Below are 8,995 nucleotides of genomic sequence, written 5' to 3'. Positions count from 1 at the left end.
CCAGATCGGAGCTAGAGGAAGGGCGTGCCAGCCGAATGCTCGGCAACTTTTCCAATCGGTCAGAGCACCTACATGGAAATGGATACCGAGGGCAACTATTGCAACGGCTCCACTTCCCAGGCACAAGCTACTGCCCGATACGAAGGGTTTAGCCAGAGCCGGGTGGATCGGTGGTAGAGTTGGCTAGCGCACACCAGCTCGGAGCACGTGGAGCGAAAGCTCGCGCTGCAGAACCCAGGGATCCTGGGCTCAATCCCCCTCTACCCCCCCCCCCCTTCCCCCCCCCCCCCCCCCCGTTTCGATATGAATGAGCATCGTATTGGCGTACGGTCGTGTATCACTACTCGGTGATAAACGCTAAAGACCCCAGACTAGCGGTTGTAATGCACTGGCGACATTTCTCATCTACGGCTGGGAGACAAGTGGCCCGTTGAAGCAGACTAAGTTCTAGGCAGTATAAACATACACACACGCCACTTTTTTAGCCAGAGCCGGGTTGGGCCACTGATCTCCGCGACAATTTGCTGGATCTCGCATTCCCCCTTGGTCGCTTCAGCGCAAGTGCGGCCCAAGGAAATTCCGAATCGGCCATAGTGGGCCTGTGTGGATCTACTACGTGAAGCGTTGCTTAGGCTGGGGGCTGCGTGCTGACAGACGCGCTTTCTGCTTGTTCGCCGTCATTCGCCGAAGAAGTCTTTGAAAATCCTGCGTAAACAGCCGTAGCTGCCTTTGAGAACCCGTGGAAATTTTTACGAAAGCGCGGCACCGTAGGAAAAAGGTACAACTCGTCAAACGCAAGTCTCGCGGTTAGGCCGCGTGATCAAGGGACATACCTTGGTGCGACGAAGGGCTACGTCTCTGTGCCTTCGCACGCTTGGATAGCGATCAAGAATTGACGTCGTGTAAATCTTGCGGAAAACATTCGCTGGTGCAACATGTGTGAAGGTGTATGTGCCTCTGGAGCAAAGTTTTACTTAACTTCGACGGCTGTATGAGCAACTTGTGGCACAAGCGGGCCAAAAATGAGTTTGATAAAGTGGTGTTTGAAAACCTACCTCCTGTCCAGCGCTGCTCCACTGCGATGCTCTATCTGTGTTGCCATGCGACGTGAGTAATTCGAATCCATTCGGGTTGATTTCGAACATATTTATGGTTAATAATGCAGAATAGCCGCCACCATTTTTTTTTTACTGATATCAATTACTTATTAATAATAACAACTCGCCAGAGTAGGTGGACGACCAGAACTCCGCGATCGATATGTACGCAGCAAAGTCATGTACGCGCGACACAACTTGAAACGTTTCTCGGTGATTTGCCACATTCACATGGCGTCGATTCTTCATCGGTATCCAAGCGTGCGAAGGCACAAGGACGCAGCACCTCGACATTCCAAGGCATGTCTTTTGATCACCCCGCCCGACCGGGAGACTTGTATTAGACAAATTGTGCCTTTTTCGTTCGGTGCTGCACTTTCATAATAACATTAAACGGGTTTTCAAAGGCAGCTACGACCGTATACACAGATTTTTCAACAAATGGTTTGGAGTATGTCACCGAACGAGGAGAAAACGTCTTTCAGTACGCGGCCGCCCAGCCTCAACAACGCTTCACCCGGCAGATTTGCACAGAAAAAAGATGGCCGATTCCGATCATCCGGTGGCCGCGTTCGAGCAAATTCGAGGAGCAGTGAAGCGCGATCTAATAAATTGTCATAGAGAGCAGTGATGACCGCGTAAGAGTGACGTAACCGCTCCAAACAAACCGTTGCTAGGGGCGTTGTTATGGGCGAATATCTTGGACTGTATTTCGCTCCGAAAGAACGATCGGTCAAAAATCAGACGTAGAATTTAAGTGTCCAAAAAGAGTAGGTATAGAAAGATTATATGTCACACTCACCACGACAGAAGTTTGCCGAGGATCGGCTGTTTCTTAAACATTTGCGACGACAACTTCCGGTCCTCGAGACTGCTGCATACGACAAACGCATGACGAACGCACAGGAAATGGCTGAAGTATGCCATCTTCAAGAGTTTGAATCGTTTTCACAATGATCCGATTTTGATTCTGTGATCATTTGGAACATGGTAGGCGTAAGGAAAATCACGAGGGTCGCTAAACTCGTCAAACACACAGATTGTCCGTGTTATGAAAGAGCAGGGGGAGAAGCCGGAGGATTGCCGCGAAGTCTTCTTTTTTCACAAATCCGCAGATCCGTTTATCTTCCTGATCTTTTTCATTGAAGGGGCGAAATATCCCTACTACTCCCTAGGCGCCGAACAAGAGCAGCACGAGGAAGTGCGCGGAGACGACCGTGATTCATACGTGTGACGTCCTGACAAAAATTATCAGCTGCGACCAGCAACTGTCTCTGAAAATCACGGAAAGGCGCTTGGGGTAATTAAATTCTAAAATTAACACCGTCGAAAATGACAGTCTGATATCGTTCAAGTTTCTGGCGATAATGCAGAATTTACTGAAAAACATCTCTATTTTGATCATATTCAAAAGTCCGAGAGAAAGGAAAGTAACTTTCGTTTTTCTCGGACTTTTGATTATGATCAAAGTGCAGCCTGACGTGGCTAGGTCGGAACCAGTCGAGTAGCGTTGTACGCTTTCGGGCGGATTTCGCCTCCGGTCAGTTGTCCTCCCATCGCGGAATAAACTCATTTGACTCTTTTTTTCTAGGCATTTGCCATGTATAGACTACCAAAAACAACGGTGTGGTCGGCTTGCCAAGATTAGCCAAACTGGGAATAATTCTGCTTTCATCAACGAAAATAAGAGTAACCTCTGGTTGTCAGCATCGACGGTGATGCTCTAAAAGCGCGATGGGTTCAAGCTTTCATCGTACACAATCAAACTTGTCAACATAGATTCGAACACGCACCATCGAATTTGTCGTTCACAACTGACAAGCCTGACTCTGACGTCAAGGGTAGGAACCATGAAAGGACGTCACTGAACGCGCCTGCACACAACGAGACCTGGCACGAGCCTCTCGCTTGTAAGTCTCTCATGGCCTCTCGCGAGTTCATATAACGCGAATAGTCTTAAAGGGCCCATGAAACGACTTTAACATCGAGAGAACGTGCACCTGATTGCCCCTTTTTTTTTTTGTTTGCTTTAGCACAAGGACCATAAAACACGACCACTTCTCTCAAAATGTCGCGAGTGTGCTGCGTAACCGCGAAAACAAAAAGGAACTATTTTTTTACTTGACTTCACGTACGGCGACCATAGGAACTAACTTTGTGACTTCACGGCGGGTGCGGTTATTGAGATCGCTTTTGAAGAAGTATATTCTCAGTTTGATGGAAACGTGTAGAAATGATTTCGTTCCAACATAAACAAATGAATCGAAAGTTTTATATTTTTGTTCAGTACACGACTAAAGCCCCTCGATATGTTTGCGTTTGTCGTGCAAGTAGCGCCAAATGCGCGAGTGCACGAGACCCACGTCTCGAGCGGCCCTTGGAAGCGGATGGCGGCGCAGCACTGAAATGAGCGGCCCTAGGAAGCAAATGGCGGCGGAGCACCCGCTCGTGGCACGTGTCTCGCGCGTTTCCACAACAATGGTTGGCGGTACTTGTAAAAAAACGCCTTTATCAAGGGGCTTTATACACGACGTTTTCACAGCGCCATCTATCTGGAGTAAGTCAAAGTATCCCCTCCCCGCTGCTCCGCTGCCTGGCAACGTTGGCTGGCTCCTACCGGACGAGGGGTGTGATCAACGCGATATAAAAACCACGTTTCGGCAGCTGCGTGGTTCGTTTTCTTTCTCGTGCGCCTGGTTCGCCTGCCTGCAACTATAGGAAGTATTCACTGGCGGCCATCGCTGTTTGCGGGACGAGCACGTGCTGATGGCTAGCTTCCAGGGTTCTTCTGCAACGTGCATTCCACACCGTCAAAATGGCCGGTCTTAGCAGCCTATTAATGGCGAGAGAGGGGAGAGTCTGCTCTCGCTGTAGCAACATATACTTTACTGGGGGGAATACATTTCGCTCCACTCATTTGCATTAGACAGAACGCCTACAGCGCCGAATCCAGCCCTGACGGAGTGGAGGTCCGCATCAGTCCACGCGCATGTGCACGTGGATGTTCGCGGTGGCCGCAGCGGTGTCGTCTCCGATTCACGAGGCACGTGCAACGTGCAGCCCTTGGGAAGATCATGGCGGCACAGCGCAGCAAAGTATTTGGCGCAGCACTGAGCTAGATTTTAGACGCCCTGTTCTTCCCTGAAGTGGCGCGCGGGACGTGTCTCGAGCATTTCCACAACGATAAATGTTGTGTGTAGAACAAACATCATCATCATCATCATTTACCGCCTGATAGCCGAGACCTCCCCGGCGATAGATGGCTCTCTCCAAGCCCGGAAAACCTGTCCGCGCTGAGGTTATTGTATTTGAGAGGAGTGGAATGTATTTCCCCTAGTAAAAGTATTTGGTAGCAACGTCCACAGTGCTAAGGAGAGGACAAGACCGCGTCATGCACACGTGACCCGGGAAACATTGTATGAGTTGAGGGGCATCCCCAAACGCCATCTTATTTGGCCGGAAGTCCGAAAATCGTTTCATGGGTCCTTTAATTTCAGAAGCTCTAGAACAATTATTTCGAAAATTGCACGCTGTGCTGTTACTCGTCGTCACCCAGTTGGAACACCTCTAAGCAGGGGCGTCGAAAAAGGATGACGTGGAGTGGGGCGATTCATCCCCCCTCCCCCTACCCAAGTGGCGTCGAGAAAGGGGCCAAGGAGCAAAAAGATTGAGTGGGGGAGGTGATCGCCCCAGCCCCAGACCATAGCCTCCTACATAATGCCCGGACATTTCAGAAAGGTATAATACAAAATTCGGAGGGAAGGGATATCCACTTTCTTCACTACTATCACCCCCCCCCCCCCCCTTCTATCTCTCTCCCGACGTTTTTTACTGCACTCCGTGAACCCCATTTTTGTTTGTGTTGTTCCTACCCATTTTTAATTCCCTTCCACCGCTTTTTCTCGTCGTCCCCCGTCGCCCCCTCATCTTTCAAACACTACCGACGTCACTACTCACACCCAGAGTTCCGCGTCTGTTTTCCACGTGCCACCGCGCCGCTAGTTCGGCACCAACATTGTGTTTGACGAGTTTAGCAACCCTGGTTTACGAAAACGAATTGTATTTGCGTGCGTTACAACACTGTCTGACGAAAATCATCACACGCATGTAGATCTGCTAAAAATACAGCAAGAAAAAGCATCTGTTTGGGTCATGATATCAAAGCAGCGTCGGGACGTATTTTTTTATATTGCAGTTGACGTACGCTTAATGAAGGAGCAATTATTTTGGCTCTAAGATGACTGGTTTGAGACCTCGAAGTTTGTTTTTCAGGCTCGCAATATGGGTGTGTGTTTTGTACCTGCTTGAAATCATCAGATAGCGAAAAACTCCTACTTATTCTTCAGATTTAAGTAAGACCCTAGATAGCGAAGGAGCTGAATAATAATATCGGGTAAGTTATATTGCCGCTTGCATGGCCAAGAAGGAACGCTTCTCCTTACATCTAGAAGATTCGTGTTTATTTTTACCCCGAGTGTAAACGGTAACAAGGCCAGAATGACTTTGCCTAATCAGTCTCGAACATTCTGGGTCGAATGTTCGACATGCCAAGTCTAATAGATAAGGAGTTGAGCATGAGGTATGTCGACTCACTCAGATTCTCCCTACGACGAGACACATTCACTCTCGCTCCAGCCAGCCGTCACGCCAACGCCGCGACGTAGGCTGCTGCTGCTTCGACGCATTCCTTCTTCTGCTTGTGGCACAAGTCCGCCGATTAATCCTTCATTTTCAGTTTACGCTCGTCGGGCTTTTTCTGTCCGGGATATTTCTGGTGGAGGTTCGGGATAAAAGGAAGGTGCTCCTTCTCGGTTATCCACACGTGCACTGAACAACTTTGCTGTCAGAAATCCTTGAAACGTGTGCTGGACCGCACTTCGACCTTGATAAACTTCACATCGTTGTCGTGCGTGATTCGGCTTCACAGTGTTTTCACCTTCTAAAATACGAGCTCCACAGGAAGGTGTTCGTGCACTCGCGCATTTTGAGCGTCAATCAAAGCTGTGCACGGGCACTCTTCGCTTCCAAAATCCGACGGAAATTTGACCCCGAGAATATGTGTTTCGTCGATCGTCACCAACTTCATTCAACGCAGTCGCGTATTCTGTCAGAGAGAACCACCGAACCCGCGAAGCCATGGTGTCGTCTGCTAGCAAGACGAAATCGGTTGTGAAACTTCAATACCAGCTTTTGTCAACCATTTAGGCTTTTGAGACGGTAGAAAAAGTCTTCATAATTAGATATTAAGAAAAAACAATGCTTACAAAAAAAGTATTTACTTTTTTATCAGACGATTTCTAACCTCACGCCGAGCCCCCATGCAATTGTTCATAACAGCCATAGCAACATTGTGTATTTGAAGCACAGCTCCATGTTGTGACGTCATCACTACCAGGGTCAATTCAGATTCAGTATTCCTAGACGTCGCACCACCAGCCGATGTCCGCATGCGCGCATAGAAAAGTGCCAGCCCTTAATGCGGACGCTGGGTTTTGCTGGGAAAGTCCCCCTCAAGCGCCGAGCCCATCCTGTACTCACTGCACAGCACAGCGGGATTGGTGCGGTTTTCAAACGCGGCAGCGTCCAATACTAAGCCTTTTGGCCGCATCGACTCCTTTCTCTTTCAACCCAACAACGGAAGTGACTAGAGTAACGTGGCTGGTCCTCTGACACGCGTTCCCACCGCTCTCACACTACGAGTCAGAGCACGGCGCGATCTGAAAAATTGAGAGGGCTCTGAAAGAACCTGCCAAATATACGTAGAGCCCCCGACTTTGACCAGCTGAATGGGCATCGGCATTTCAGAGCGCTCCAGAACACTGGAAAGCGACCACCTGAGTCTATCACTCTAAGAAATACCTGCGCGTCTACTTACCCGCAAAACACTCGAAGAGCCAGTCTCTGCTATCTACGGAATCAGCTGAGCGAATGATGAGGCGGAACATCTGTTTAGACCTCAAAATTAGGAGTGCACTGCGGCATTACGCAATGCAAGCATGACGCTTAGCATTGCGTAATGCCACTGCGCAGATTTCATTTTAGGTCTAAACGGATGTTCCGCATCAGCATTCGCTGAGCTGATTTCGTAAATCGCAGAGATTGGCTCTCTGAGTGTTTTGCGGATAAGTAGACGCGCAGGCATTTCTTAGATGGATGAATGAAGGCTTTCCAGCGGCTCTTTCCCGAATTTAGGACATTTTCCCCAAAACGACCAATGGAAAGCACAATTGCACAGTCTAGAGACGCTGTTCTTCGTGGGTAAAATATTTCCAAGCCAATCATTTAGTCAATCAGTCAATCGTTTTTTATCGGCCATATGGTAATATTCTTCTGTTTACATAGCCACAGGAAGTTAATCATTCAGAGTGCCAAGGAGTGCGAGTTCTTATCTATTGAAGCTGCTTTTACTACAGGACCTAGTACGCAGGACCAGCGCCTTCGAAAGTCTGACCACCACTCGAGTAACATTCATTCTAAAAAACGCCCGTGCGTCTACTTTCCCGCACAACACTCGTAGAGCCAAGCAGTGCAACTGATGGAGGCAGCTCAGCGAATGACGATGCCGAAACATGTTTAGTCCAAAAAACGCAGTCTGAGTTGTGACATTAAGCAATGCAAAACGTCACGCTTGCATTGCTTAATGTCACAACTGAGACTGCGTTTTTTGGTCTAAAAATATGTTTCGGCATCGTCATTCGCTGAGCTGCCTCCGTAAGTTGCGCTGATTGGCTCTCCGAGTGTTGTGCGGGAAAGTAGACGCACGGGTTTTTTTTTTTTTTTTTTTTTTTTGCAGTGTTTGCTGTGGAGAACTCGGAAGCCGAACTGCACAGCTCGTCGACTGCCGACCAACAAAAGTTGATCCAGCGGGCGAAGCTGACAGCTGACAGCACTAGGGCCCTGGATTAAGGAAACCACCCAGTCTCCAGAGACTCATATATAGGTACAATAAAGTCTATTCGCCCTTCTTCCAGGCTACGGTAAATACATGGCGTGCAAGCTTGCCGGTACGTGGAATCTAAAATGTCTGCAGTGCAAACCGAGGCACAGACACGTGGGCCTAGCCCAATCGAATGTTTTAGTTTGTACAAAACCTCGAGCATAGAACGTACTTTTCAAGTGCACGCTTTCGCGCCCTTGCCTTTGTCAGCACTCGCTGCACGTTCGCTCATGAATCCACCGAGGCATCATCCAAAGCAACAATTTCGCACTTTTGGCATGTGCGGCTAACAAGACAAGAGCCCATGCTAAAGTGAGACGAAGTATAGCAGTTCTACCCTGCACCACAGCGCGCATAGCGATTGAAGCTCACGGAGAATACCTAATTAGTTAGGAAGGTGGACAACGTTGTAAAAACTGCTGTAGCGCACTTGTGGAGAACGAGCGCCACGCTTTCAGCTTGCCATGCCGTGCACGCGTGATCATGGCATGGTCCCAATGACTGTCCAATTTTCAGGGAGACACGATAGACCGATCTCACCAGCCAGTTTGGCCACCGCTGCCGCAATGCATCGAGTGAGCGTTAGTTTTTCTGCACGTGCAACAACCTCGCTGGAGCTTTGCGCGTGTATAGCACGAGAAGGGACGAGCCCTCGCATGCACGGCCGTCTGCCTCCTGTGAACTAAAGTTATTGCGGCGACACGCATGCGCCGAACACATAGTGAGATCGGTCTATTCTGTTGGTGGCTTCCTTCAAGTGTAACCCAGATATGTTGGTCGAGATTGTTGTTTTAAGATTTAGTACCTCCCTGGTTATGCAACAGCCACCGCTTCTTATGAGGAAATCATGTTGTGACAAACCGAACCGAAAAATTATAGAGACAGCACCAAACTTCGGGAACAATATGTTTATTGTCTTTCATATTCATTAGGTTCATTCGGATATCCGAGCATGCTTATC

Source organism: Ixodes scapularis, unplaced genomic scaffold (genome assembly GCF_016920785.2).
Source record: "Ixodes scapularis isolate PalLabHiFi unplaced genomic scaffold, ASM1692078v2 PGA_scaffold9__187_contigs__length_104089568, whole genome shotgun sequence".
In the NCBI taxonomy this organism is placed as follows: domain Eukaryota; kingdom Metazoa; phylum Arthropoda; class Arachnida; order Ixodida; family Ixodidae; genus Ixodes; species Ixodes scapularis.
Note: the sequence above shows the minus strand (reverse complement) of the source record.